General features: G+C 37.3%; 1 long non-coding RNA gene across 1 annotated transcript in view; it reads left to right on the plus strand.

Moving 5' to 3' along the window:
* Positions 1 to 3,453: 3,453 nt before the first annotated feature.
* Positions 3,454 to 14,012, plus strand: part of LOC136833547 (uncharacterized) — a 170,050-nt gene continuing 159,491 nt past the window's right edge. The window contains exons 1-2 of the long non-coding RNA XR_010851501.1: positions 3,454 to 3,484; positions 10,935 to 11,008. This is a non-coding gene — a long non-coding RNA (uncharacterized lncRNA). The remainder of the gene's footprint in view (positions 3,485 to 10,934; positions 11,009 to 14,012) is intronic.

Below are 14,012 nucleotides of genomic sequence, written 5' to 3' on the forward strand. Positions count from 1 at the left end.
CTGTTTCTATTGCAAAGTCTTAATTATTATCATTATTGTTCAGAAGATGAACCCTCCTCAAATGGAACAAGCCCACAGGGGCCATTGACTTGAAATTCAAGCTTCCAACGAATATGGTGTTCATTCAAAAGAAGTAACAGGAGATAATATGAAATACAGAAAGAAGAGATTAGTTAAGCATGAGGAATCTCCCATAATCCCACAAGGAATCCCTCGAAGACTCATATGTGTAAATATATAAATATATATATAATATATATATATATATATACATATACATTATTATATATATATATATATGTATGTATATATATATATATATATTGTTACACACACACACACACACACACACATATATATATATATATACAGTATATATATATATATATATATATATATATATATATATATATATATATATATATATACACACACACACACACTATATATAGGAACGGCATTATACCGATCACAGAGGCCGGAGTTGGACCTCCCCCCGAGATGACAAAAGAGACGCTGATGATCTTGACGTCTATGTTTAGTGATGATGGCGGGGAACCAGCGCCGCTCCTCGATAATCAATAGTCCGGGTAGACAGTACTTGGGATTATAAATAAATGACATACATACATACATACATACATACATCATGACACATGCATACATATATATGTATATATATACGTATGTATATATGTGAATACTTATGTATGTATATATATGTATGTGTGTACATATATGTAAATACATATTATGTATGTATATGTATGTATATGCATATATATTTTTGTGTGCATGAGAGAGAGAGAGAGAGAGATTACTGGATTTAACTGGACCTCACGACCCTGCCAGCCAAGGAATGTCCAGTATACATTTTTTGCTTTATTGTAAATTTTTTTTAATCCTTGCTTAAAGATTATTTAACTAATGGATTAAGGTTAGTAATGAAAATGAAACGGGATATGTTGAATATCGATAATATTCCAGCAACTACAATAACGATTATTGATGACTATGTTCAGAATGTTAAGAGAGCTTGCCAATATCATTTAAATATCATACACGGTTGCCTCAATTTTTGCTGTTAATTTCTGTAAACTAAAACGTGGTGTGTATATATATATGATGCCATTTTACCTATTCCTAGTAACCACGATAATGTACGGGTAAAAGTTCCAAGTTCAGACTTGTCTTTGTCCATCCAGGGATCAACCTCTAACATCATTGGCCTCTTTATAACCATTAAGAACTTTGAGACGGTACGTAACGTCCTAGGATCGGGACATGAAAACATTAAAAATAAATAAGAGAGGTTTAGAAATTAATCCACGAAGACCCACCAGACTAGAAAATGAAATATGCCATATAATTTGGCTCATTTATCTCGATTCATTTCAGCCCCCCCCCCTCCCTTTTTTTTAACCCATCTAACCACGCCCGCCTAAGACGCCCACTGGGCCACCCAACCCACGAACCTCCCCCTTCCCACTTCCCCACCGAGCCTTACCCAGCCCTCGGTCCTCGTCAACCAGTCACGCCCGTGTGATCAGTGGGCGGCTGAGAGCCATAATTCAACCCGCTGGGATGGGCGAGGAGATGATGCGAGGCCCTGTCACGTCTTTTTTATGAGACAGACAGACAGACAGAAGAAAAAACCAGGCAGGCTGTTCTTAGTATCGTTGTATGACTGTAAGATTACCAGCTGTTATTTATGTAGTGCTGGTAAAAATAATCTTGAAATCTCAGTAATGTGAAGTTTTAATATAGCCCTATCAACAGATTGAGTGATTGGCTGATTCAGTAATACAGTGATGTGAAAACAGTCATGATCGTCGACGTCAGAAATACGTTATTTTTATGATTAACGTTGAAATGCACATCTAGAAAACAAATTTCCAAGATGCCTTACATCAGTTCATGGCAAGGCAACCTATAAACTCTCCTCACCTGTGAATTATACGGCTGTGTAAAAAGTTAAACATTAAGAGTAGTTTTGTGTCCGCACATATGTGTGTGTGTGTGAAAGAGAGAGAGAGAGAGAGAGAGAGAGAGAGAGGTGGTTTTGTAGGAGAGTATTGGTTATTTTAAGAGAGAACTAGAGACCTACTGGCTCTTTTAAGAGGGAGATAGATAAATGTAATGCTGCAATTCTGTAAGAGAGAGAGAGAGTCGCAGGTTCTCGTAAGAGGAGAGAGGAAGACACAATCTGCTAGCTGAGAGAGAGAGAGAGAGAGATCGTTTTGTAGGAGAGTCATTGGTTATTTTAAGGGAGAACGAGAGACCCACTGGGTCTTTTGAGAGGGAGATAGAGAAATGTAATGCAGTAGTTCTGTAAGAGGGAGAGAGAGGGAGAAGAGGAAGACAATTCTTGTATAAGGCTAGAGAGGAGAGAGAATCTGCTAGAGCTCTTGATAAGAAGAGAGAGAGAGAGAGAGAGAGAGAGAGATGGTTTTTAGGAGAAATATTGGTTATTTTTAGAGAGAACGAGAGACCTACTGGCTCTTCTAAGAGAGAGTGAGAGAGATGCACTGGTTCTCGTAAGAGAAGGAGAGAGGTAGACAATCTACTGGCTCTTCTAAGAGAGAGAGAGAGAGAGAGAGAGAAAGAGAGAGGGAATATGTGCCAGTTCTTGTAGGTATCAAATCCCTGCACATCAACTTCAATGCGAATGGCAGGGGCGTGTTCAGTCTTTGACATACGGTGTAGTTAAGAGCGGTTGGGGGGGAAACCGCGAAGAAGCTACTGATTGAAATCATTATTTTTGATAACACTTTAAACATTCCTTATGTAATTGTGTTCGGGATTTTTTTCTCTCTCTCTCCGGTGTTGGTGAAATTGGCTCTAGCTGTCTCGGTTCTATGAAATATATATGATATATATTTTTATTTGAATGCCGAAAAATCATGGTTTGACGTTAATGCTCTTGAAGTATATTTGCTAGAGGTTTTATTGTTATTGGCTCCTGTTGCTCGTTGCTTGATACGATATATGAGTGATAAATCTACTCCGCGCTGGTAAAAGGGAATATCAGATATCAAAGAAGAATACTAAACACTGAAATCACAGTAATTTTTTGCAGGATTTCCTTGATGGTTTGCCTGCGTTGATTTATGCAAAATTTATGATTATAATTTTTTCTTATAGATGGAATGGACATCCGATGGGCTATGCCAACAAAGAGTGAAGTGGAAAAGGAAAAAGATGATAAAATTATGATTTTATAAAAATTTATGATTATAATTTTTTTTTCTTCCATAGAGGCCGATGGAATGGACATCCGATGGGCTGTGTTGGGGGCTAAAACCGAACAAAAGAGGGAAGTGGAAGAGGAAAAAAGATGACTTAAAAATTTATGATTATATAAAAATTTTTTATTATAATTTTTTTTCTCCCATAGAGGCCGATGGAATGGACATCCGATGGGCTGTGTTGGGCAAAAATCGAACAAAGAGGGCAGTGGAAGAGGAAAGAGATGACATAAAGAGTAAGTAAATTTCAACTTTGGAAATATTTGCTTAGAAAAATATATATTGTTGTACATTCTAGCCAAGTTGCCCGAGGAAGAGGTTGTTTAGGTGCCAGCGGCATTATTAGACTTGTATCAGTAGCAGGACTTTCTCTAAAACTAGATTTAATTTTTAAACTATATAATCTAGTCATTATGTCTATAGGTTTTATATAAATTTTGTCATTCGTAAATGACATCGCGTCAGTGACCTTAGTTGTCCGATGCCGGAGAACATTAAATCAATTATTCAATATATATTATTTTACATATTAAATGTCATATACATCCACTATGTATAAACACAAAATAGAATTGATGCTTACATATAAGTACAAGCACAAATACATTTATATGTCCAGTGGGTGGAACACTCCTTGCCAGAGAGAGGTCCTGGATTTAATTTATAGCGAGAACACCTTGGCACGTTCTTTTGAGTCCTATTATAATGCTGATGACTTCAGGAATGCGTTTGGCGAAACTACCGCCTCCAAAGAATCCGATAATAAGGACGAACAATTCTGATTCAGCCGGAGGAAAGGAGGACTTGGCAGTGACATTTCTGTCCTTAAAAGAAAATAATAAATGATAGAAAGACAACCAAGTGCAGTATCTATCAGGTATGATGAAGTTTTGAAACCTTTCGTAAAAGGCGTCATCGCCTTCACAAAGGCAGGCATTCCCGAGGCAGCACATTTACCTACTTTTATAAATCCAGGTAATAAATGGGCCAAGTCAGTATTAGTGGAGAGAATCAGCTTACACAAATGGGTGTTAGGAATTGTGCACTATCTGTCAAGTACGATGAAATTTGAAAGCCATTCTTAAAAGGCATCATCGTCTTCACAAAGGCCTGGCATTCCCGAGTGTACACTTAACTACTTTCGTAAATTTAGGTAGTAAAGCGACCCAGGTCAGTATATGTAGAGGGATATCAACTTACAGAAATGAGTTTAGGGAATTGGCAAAATGAGTTTTGGGACTTGCCGTCGCAGAGATTTGATAGTGTCTGGGATCACGGGTGTGAAGGTGTGAAAACAACAGATAGACAGGCAGATAGAAAAGTGTATCAAACGAAATAGGCGAAAGGAAAATATGAATGGAAAGGAGAAAGATGGAAATAATGTAGGAATTAGAATAAAAATTGACCGAGGAATGGGCGGATTGCCACAGTGTATCAAGTTTCAGGCAGGTTGGAAATCTGCTTGGAGCTAGCAGCCTCTTCCAGACAACTTGTTTATAACCGTAACTCTTACACCCTCTAGAGCCACCCCATGCAAGGGAAAGAAAGGATAATATAATATATATATATATATATATATATATATATATATATATATATATATATATATATATATATATATATATATATATATATATATATATATATTGAATGTGTTAGTGTGACGTCACGCTTAAAAACAATACTGCAACTTACAGCAAATGAAAAAGTGAATATAATAATGAACTGAGCAAATATGACCTCAAAGAAAAAAAAAAAAAAACTGACACCAATCAATTGTGGAAGCAGCACCGTCATTCCCTTGTATAAGAGACAAGTCTTATGCAGCTCTTACAGGCTGGTGTTTTGCTCTTCATATGCAAAATAAAAATATAATAATGAGTCACTAATGAAACGCCGAGAAATCGTGTTAACGGCACGTTGTCTTTTGAACTAGATAGCCACAGAGGCAGTCCTTCACAGTTAGTATTTTTTTTTTCAGTCATATTCATTATACCTTTGAATCACGTAAAAATAAAATGAATACTTTCCTCTACGGATGAGAGTTGAAGACTTGAAAGAAGAAATTTAGAAATATGAATTAACATCCATTCCTTCAAGAACACTGATAATTAATGTAATAACTGGCAAGAAACCTTTGTAGTTTCGATTATCGGCAGTGGGTCATAATGAGACCAACTGTAGGCATTACTTTAGGTTCTTTGCAGCGTCCTTTCGGCTCCTAGCTTCGACCCCTTTCATTCCTTTTGCTGTACCTTGGTTCATATCTTTCTTCCATTCCATCTTACTTTCCACCCTCTCCTAACAGTTGTTTCATAGTGCAACTGCGAGGTTTCACTCCTGTTACACTTCCTTTTCAGAGATATATGACCTTTTATGTCCCAGCGCTTGGCCTCTGGCTTAAATTTTATTTTCCAATTCCTATTCCATAGTGAGGCCCGGAAGACGACAAGGGAAGAATAAGCGATGAACAATTAACCAGATCTCTTAGTTTATATGTACATTTCTATTTTGTAAATGTAGTTTCACAGTTGAAATCTATATAGTCATACATTCCCTCCACTATTTTCACTCCTCTTTTACTTGTCACGAGTCGCCATTATTACCTGAAAGCGTGACTTCATTATATGACAGGCACAGCTTTGTGTTGGCTAAAGACAAGTCGCTCGTTCTGTTTTGTAGATCGGACGTAACACCTTTTTAGCGTTGCATTTTATGGCTGCTGCTGCTGATATGCTAGCTTACAAACAACTTATGCAATGTTCGCTGTTTAGCGCGAATAAAGAGCAAAAGTATTTACGTGATTGCCGGCAGAGATTGTGTCTGAAGGTGGGCTTAAATTATTCAGAATCACGACCGTAATGTTGTTTCTGAACCCACGTCTCTCTTGTCGGAGTATATCTTGCTTATTGCTGTTTGAATCCCGCATTTATGTGGGTGCTTATGTCTAATGTAGTGTCGAATTTTCCTTTAAGAGTTTCACAGTTTTATTCTACCTATTATCCTAAGATAATTTTTGTTACATGTTTCATGAATTGCCGTGAAGATAATTATTACATCGGAGTTGACTGGTTATTACGCTGGCTGTCTCGTTTTTTTTTCCTTAGTTGTTTTCATTATTTCATGATTTTGTCACTTAAATATATTTTTACCTTTTATGATTTTGTCACTGAAATATTTTGGTTATCTTACTATTGGTATTTCTGGGAAAATGTATTTTAATAATTAATATTAAGTGTTCTTTTGTCTGTTTAGACAAAATAATAAAGCCAATTCGATATTTAACTACTGGGCAATATTTAGGTGCTTTTGCAATTGCATCGTGCTTTCTCTCCGTATCCCAGTTTAAGATTTTACGATAGTTAAACTTGAAGTTCATTGCCAACTGACTAGCTCTAACACAGGAAAAATAAATATGCGGATGCACATTGCGTTCTGTATAGTAGGACGCTTAGATTATGTCTTGTCTAGAAAAATTATATCAGTCAGATTATAAGACTTAACTAAAAGTATTTTTCATAAACATCAATATCAGTTCAGTCAGAGGATGAATATAAACACTTCACTTTCTTTCACTGCTAAAGGGATAAAGAAGTATTGATCTAGAGTTGTCTGTTGTGGTGAATGAATGCAATTAATGAAAAAAATTGGCCATTGAATGACTGGTTTATTTATCGATTTTAGGGATAAAATAATTGATAAACTGTTGCTCAAAATGAAAACACTGACATTTTTTACTATCACTTATCTCGGTATATGAAACTTACCATACGTGTCAGTGGACACTTACGGTTAATTGAAAGTCCATAGAAAATTGTAACCCAAGAACATTCCTTTGTATTAATTAATGTATATAGTAATATTTTAGTGTACATGTGATTTGTGTGTTGTCTCTTGTCCCGGTGTGAGGAAATTATTCCCGTCAATGACCTCTTAATTTAACATTAACTTAGAAACTTTTGGAAATTTTTATAAATATAATGCTCGTATTTGTGTGTCTTTCTACTTCAGTGGTGATATGTGATGATGTCTTGTAGGAGAAGACGGAAGATTGTAGGGATCGAGAAATAATATCCCGAGTCATAGGTTGCTCTATTCCATACAGTAAATAGGTATACACAGGGAGGCTTTGCAAGGCGTTCAATGCGTGCCGAGAGGAGCAGGAAGAGTACTCATGCGCATGTGCAGAGTGCAGACTGCGGCTCATGCGCATGCGTTTGCAACGGACAATAATCATGGAATACATACAATGCATATATGTACAGTAACATGTGCAGTAATACACATTACAGTAATCCACATTCAGTGTCAAGGAAAATTACATAATCGTAAAGAAAACATAAAACATACTGTACTTTCCTTACGTTGACCGTCGGTTCGGTTCGGTCGCCTCATCATAAAAAACAAAAATGTTCTTTGCACTGCACATAACTTTCATTGCAAATAATGGGTAATATAGTACTTACTCTTGCTTTAAGCCAGAGTTTATGGTTGGAAGAGAACCCGGTGTTGAAGATGTGTATCTTCAAACTAAATGCGTTTTTATTTTCTTTGTTAACTCTTGCTCCCGTCTCTCTCTCTCTCTCTCTCTCTCTCTCTCTCTCTCTCTCTCTCTCTCTCTCTCTCTCTCTCTCTCTCTGTCCACAAATTTGCAACATGCAGCTGCTGTATTGCTTTGTATTTATAGGTAACATTTTATCAGCAGTACAAGCAGCACTATATTCATGACAAAATTTACATTGGTACGCGACTTCAACTTAACTTTGCAACTGAATTTCTCTTTGATTTGTCATTTACGAAAATATACTTGCCGTCTCTGAAGGAAGGTTTATTATTTGCTTCTGTTGACATGAACGTCAATTGTTAAGTTGAGGTAAAATGCTCTTGATTATTTGAACGAGACATTAAAATCTTCAAAAGAAGACGAGTTTTTGTTTCAAATATTTGAAAAACGTTTTATAAAGAGACGATATCAACGGGTGAAGGGTTATAAAGTTAATCATTATGTTTTACTGCCATTTAAACGCTGGAAATTTTAAAGATTTTAATATTAAGGATTATTTTTTTTAATTAGTGGTCTCCTACGGTTTTAGTTTTCTGTAAAAGATAACTATTGAGATGGCTATTTGTCTCTCCGTCCGCACTTTTACTGTCCTCCCTCATATCGTAAAAACTACTAAGGCTAGAGGGCTGCAAATTGGTATGTTGGTCATCCAGCTTCCAATCATCAAGCATACCAAATTGCAGCCCTCTAGCCTCAGTAGTTTTTTTTATTTTATCTAAGGTTAAATTTAGCCATGATCGTGCGTCTGGCACCGCTATAGGTGCCAACAACGCAGGCCACCTCCAGGCCGTGGCTGAAAGTTTTATGGGCCGCGGCTGAGAGAGTTTCATGGGCCGTGGCTGAGAGTTTCGTACAGCATTATACGCTGTAAAGAAAACTCGATTGCGCCGAAGAAAGTTCGGCGCATTTTTTACTTGTTTATTCTTGGAATGATCTTTTTATAAACTCTTGAATAATATGTATTGGCTATTCTTTATTGTCAGTTAATATTGCCAGTATCTCTTTGGGTGTGTCACCGTAAACTTGGTTCCAATTTCACTTGTCAGGTTCAGCCAATGTTCCAAGCGACTTCAGAGGAATAAAACAATCTGTTAATATATTTCAATAGCCACAGAGGTCTGTGAACTTCTATAGTTTCTCATAACTTCAGGAGAAATGTGAACTTAAGAACTGATACCATTTCGCAACTTTTTTGCTGTTAAGGGGTCAGCACTAACCTCATTCTTCTGACCAGCGTAGGTTCGAATTTTCCCTGGAAGGGCGAATGTTTTAGTTCACTTCCTATCAGATGTTAAGGCGTTCAGTAGAAAGCCTATTAACGAATATGAGGAAAAGGAGACGGTAAGAGGTCATTTTGGCTATCTCATTACAGTATTTAGATTTGGTTATTGTGATCAATAGCTTCTATATATCTATTAATTCCTGTTGTGTTTACTTTGCCTCGTGAATCTGGAGCACCCGAGGACACACCTAAATAAATCTTGAGCAAAATGCGACAGTCTCACCAAAAGTTCGTTTATCTCCGTTCCTCTGCCTCGCATATTTTCCGCGCACGCTCAGAGGACGAACGAGAAGATTTACGAAAACTGAAAAATGAATCACTTTGAACCTGAAGGCCATCGTCGCCAAGAGGCGTACACCAGCCGTCAGGATTAACGAGGCATTCAAAGAAAAAAACTAAAATAAAAAAAGAAGTTTGCGTTTAACGAGGCCGAACGCTGCTACCGCCACCTGACGGCCAGGTGAGTAATTGCTCCCAGAAATCTCGGTTTCAAATTCGGGGAGGCGTGGGGGTGGGGGTGGGTGGGGGTGTCTAAGCACGTGCGTGATTTGGGGGTGGGGTAGGTGCAGGGGCCGAGCAACTAGCTTTCCCGTCTGCTGAAACCACAAGGTGTGTATGATGAATGCAGCAAGATGTCATTTCCCCTCTCCCTGAGATGAGGGTGGGGGCCAGAGGCAAGGGATGCCCACATGCGCAGGGGAAAGAAATTGGTGAAGGCGGGGGGAGGGGGAGGGGAGGAGCGTTAAAGGTAGGAAATAAGCACTTCAGAGGAGAAAGTGTAGGAGGGAAGACATAAAGTTTCAAGAAGACGTGTAATGAGACGTAGATGTAATTGTGGAGATTGTAGAAGATGAGGCTATTGGTAAGAAATGCAGATGGCCAAAAGAAAAAGTACTTTATACAAGAGAAAGATTTACAATCAAAGAGAGAGAGAGAGAGAGAAATGCGATCTCGACCGTGATAGAGGTAATCGTTGGACGAAGAGCCTTCAGGAACAAATGCATCCATTGAGAAGAACTTCCTGCGTCCACAGACTGGGGCCCAAGATCAAAAGGTGAATTTCAAGTAGAGGGAGTGTCTTCGTATGTAACACAATATTTCGAGCATATCGTTGTTCGTTTTAAGGTTGATGGAATTTCTGAGAGAAGAAAAAGGGGAAGGGGAAAAATAAAAAAAATAAAAACGTCGAGGAACCGGATGTAGGGGAACGAAAAGACGGAGTGGAAGAGAAGAAACTGATAAAAACGTGCACTCGTAAAAATGGGATGAAAGTACGCTTTACTGAAAATGAGCATTGCTTCCGTTATTTTCATAAAAAAATAAACTCTTTTATAAATGGTAGACTTCAAAGATATCGACATTTAGTGAGAATTAGTGCATATGTTTCATATACATATACACTATATATTATATACACACATAATATATATATATATATATATATATATATATATATATATATATATATATATATATATATATATATATATATATAATAAGTTTTGTTTAAGTGAATGGTATAAGCAAGAGATTAAAATAATCAAATAATAATAAAACATATTTAATTTGAAAGTCAGGAGAAAACCTAAATTAACGGAAAGAACCAGTCCTTAAACAAGAGAATCCATGGACTGAGAAAAGGCAGCGATATTCAACAAATATAAGAATAAATGCTAAAGTTGTGCAGACTTTGTAAACACGCTTATAAGTACATAAATATTGATTCATAAAATTGTGAGACGTAGAAAGTAACTTGAAGTTATATACCCTGGAGAATTTTGTCTAAGAAATAGTATATTTTATCCTTAACATTAATGAAAAATGTCAATCTCTTTTTCAGATTCTGAAACTGCGGTATGAAGAAGCATCGGTTACACCCCACAAGGACCGCCCAATTATTCATAAAAGTAAGAGGTCAGTGGCCTGTTGCATTTTCTTGTATTTGATTCCTGTGTAGTTGAATATGCAAGTGATGATCCTTTCCTGCAGTTGCATGAAGACCCTAATGCTGTAGAAATTGTTGTATAGACGAGTCATCTTTGATTCCATCGGTAGTGGTAAATGGTTTATTTTGTTTCATACACACACATATATATGTATTTATACAAATGTATGTGTATGTATGTAATAGTATATATATATATATATATATATATATATATATATATATATATATATATATATATATAATATATTGTAATGGGTATACATATGTTCATGTGAATCGTGGATGTTGGTGTGAAATAAAGAAAAGGGATAGTTTTTATTTAGCTATATTGTGTAGTAATGTTTGGTAAGAAGGGTTGGAAGAGTGAGAAACGAAAGTGACACTAAAAAGCAGTAAAATGGATGACACTCGAGTAAAGATAGGCAAGCATACTGAGGTGATTTGTTTGCATGGAAAGAAAATGAAGGATAATAGATTGGCGAAAAAGGTCCTATACTTCGGGAGTTTTGGGAGCAAAGAGAGGGAGACAGAAAGGTGTGCAAGATGTGTTAGAACGGAAGGTCCTTAATACTATTCAGGAGGCTGGAGATTCTTGTGAGTTAAGAGGTTAGCAATATAGTAGCTGTAGGGGATTGGTTGGTTAACCGTTTTGCCGATTGACCTTCTGTAAATGTAAATGATACAGATGATACTGCAGAATTGTAAATACGGAGAGTTTATCCTTGACCAATTGGTTGAAAGGATGATGTGATAGTAACTGTTATCTTTGGTGTAATAAAAATCCACAATTATATAGTTAACTGTATTACTATGTAAAAGACAAAAGCAAAGACTTTCGACCTCATCAGTGTTTCTGTTAAAATACTGACTTCTGAATTTCTCTAGAGCCACCCTCTGGCAAATCATTCCAGCGAAGTCGCCCCAGCTGGAAAATTTGACTCCAGTGAGACAGAACTCTGGTTTTAGTCATAATTCTTTTAAAAGTCATCGAAAGAAATCCGGTAGACGATTGATGTAAACTTCAGCCATAAAGTCTCAATGAGCCCTTGTATCCTCTTTCATCCAATCAAAATCTCATCAAAAGACGTGCATTGCACGACTGCCCGTGGAACACCCCGAGAGAAACAACAGACGCACGCACTCGCGCAACAAATCCGTCTCTCCTCTTGACCTTACCATGCACACGCCGTAAAAATAATAGGAGGTTCGTGTCCATTAATTGTTGATTCTAGCTAACGACGTAACCTTAGCCAGATTACACCCGGCGGGTTTTGCATGTTAAGTAGGCAGCTGAGGCATCGCTGAGGGTTTTAACGGCGGGTAATTATAGCCGTAAAATATGTAATGACTTTCAACCTGGGCATAGGAAGCAGCGAACGGCGCAGGGACTGTTGTTCGAGCAAGGGCTGGAGGAAGAGGAGGAGGAGGGGGGGGGGGAGGAGGAATAGGAATGTTTGGAGAAAGAGTAGGAAGCCAACTGTCAGTCTTCCCCTCCCCCTCTCTCTCTCTCTCTCTCTCTCTCTCTCTCTCTCTCTCTCTCTCTCTCTCTCTCTCTCTCTCACCAACACACACACACACACACACACACACACGCATATACATACTCACACATCTATGGTGTCTTCGATTTGGTTTTTAAAACGAATGCTGAGTCAAGGGAAAAACTGTATATATATACATTACACACACACACACACACACACACACACACACACACATATATATATATATATATATATATATATATATATATATAACTTGTGAGTTTTGCAGTGATCGTATGTCTTGTTATTTCTCTCTCTCTCTCTCTCTGTCTGTCTCCTGTCCATTACCTTCTTCTACCAAGAAAACTGGTTTTTGGCCTCGAAATTACAAATTAGGTGCCCGAGAGAAAGCGACGAATAAAGACAGGTCGCGTCGTAGAAATGCATGGAAAGGAAGCTTCTTGAATGGAGTAATGCTGGGTAATGTATCTGCAGCTGCTGTTCGGTGATGGAAAGGAGCATTAGATCAAATCTGAGATTCCTCTCCTGCAAAACAGGTTTTCTCTTGATAACAGACTGTTGTGTCAGCATATATTCCTTGGTGGAATATAATATTCAGCAATTAATGCCTCATCAGTGTCTAATTACTCATGCGTAGGTACTTTTTTTATATTAGAGAAGTTTGATTTTTACCAAATAAAAGATTTTATCTTAACTGTAAAAATAAGGAAGGTACGATTAACTTTAGATAATTATTATTTTCTGTCTGATACTGCTGTACTAGAGTGTGCCTTTGTCCTGGTGAGATATTAAAGATGATTTTTTTATGGCTTTGATACCGAAAAGGGGCGTGGGCTCTCAAGACTTCTTTCCCCTCGACCCGCAAAGAAAAATCAGAAAAATGGAAGAAGGTAGAGAATTCTGGATTTGAATGGTACGGAAGCTTTATCGAGTTGGTTGAGTCTTGAGTTGGTGACTTTGAGACAATCTCTGTGAGTCTGTGGAATTTGCTGTTGTTAACAAATAAGGGTGATTCATCCAGCCAGATGTAAAGTATAGCTAATAAATTGATTGCCAGTTTACCATTAAAAGTAATACATTATGAAGTAACGCATCGAGGTATGGATATATGCTTATTTGAATAATAATGATAACAGAAGATACTAAGAATCAATTTCATACAAATACTACTTTCATTCATAGATGCACAACGCAAGCTTCACACCGTCCCATCTAATTCAGTGCACGTTCGAACACGCAGGCTTCAGTAAGATACGTCCTCTAGTGAATTAAAGAATAGTGGAGATCTTCGTGCATTGATGAAGGTTACTGTTGTAATGGGTCCCCTCTCCCCTGGATCGGTATCCTGAAACAGTATACAAGGTAGAAGAATGGCAGATGTGATGAGAATCAATGAAATACAGTATATTTAATTTCGGATGTTAATCTTTTCCTATTGCATCGGAATTATGATTCGTTTTGGCGT

This window comes from Macrobrachium rosenbergii, chromosome 51, assembly GCF_040412425.1.
Source record: "Macrobrachium rosenbergii isolate ZJJX-2024 chromosome 51, ASM4041242v1, whole genome shotgun sequence".
Lineage (NCBI taxonomy): Eukaryota > Metazoa > Arthropoda > Malacostraca > Decapoda > Palaemonidae > Macrobrachium > Macrobrachium rosenbergii.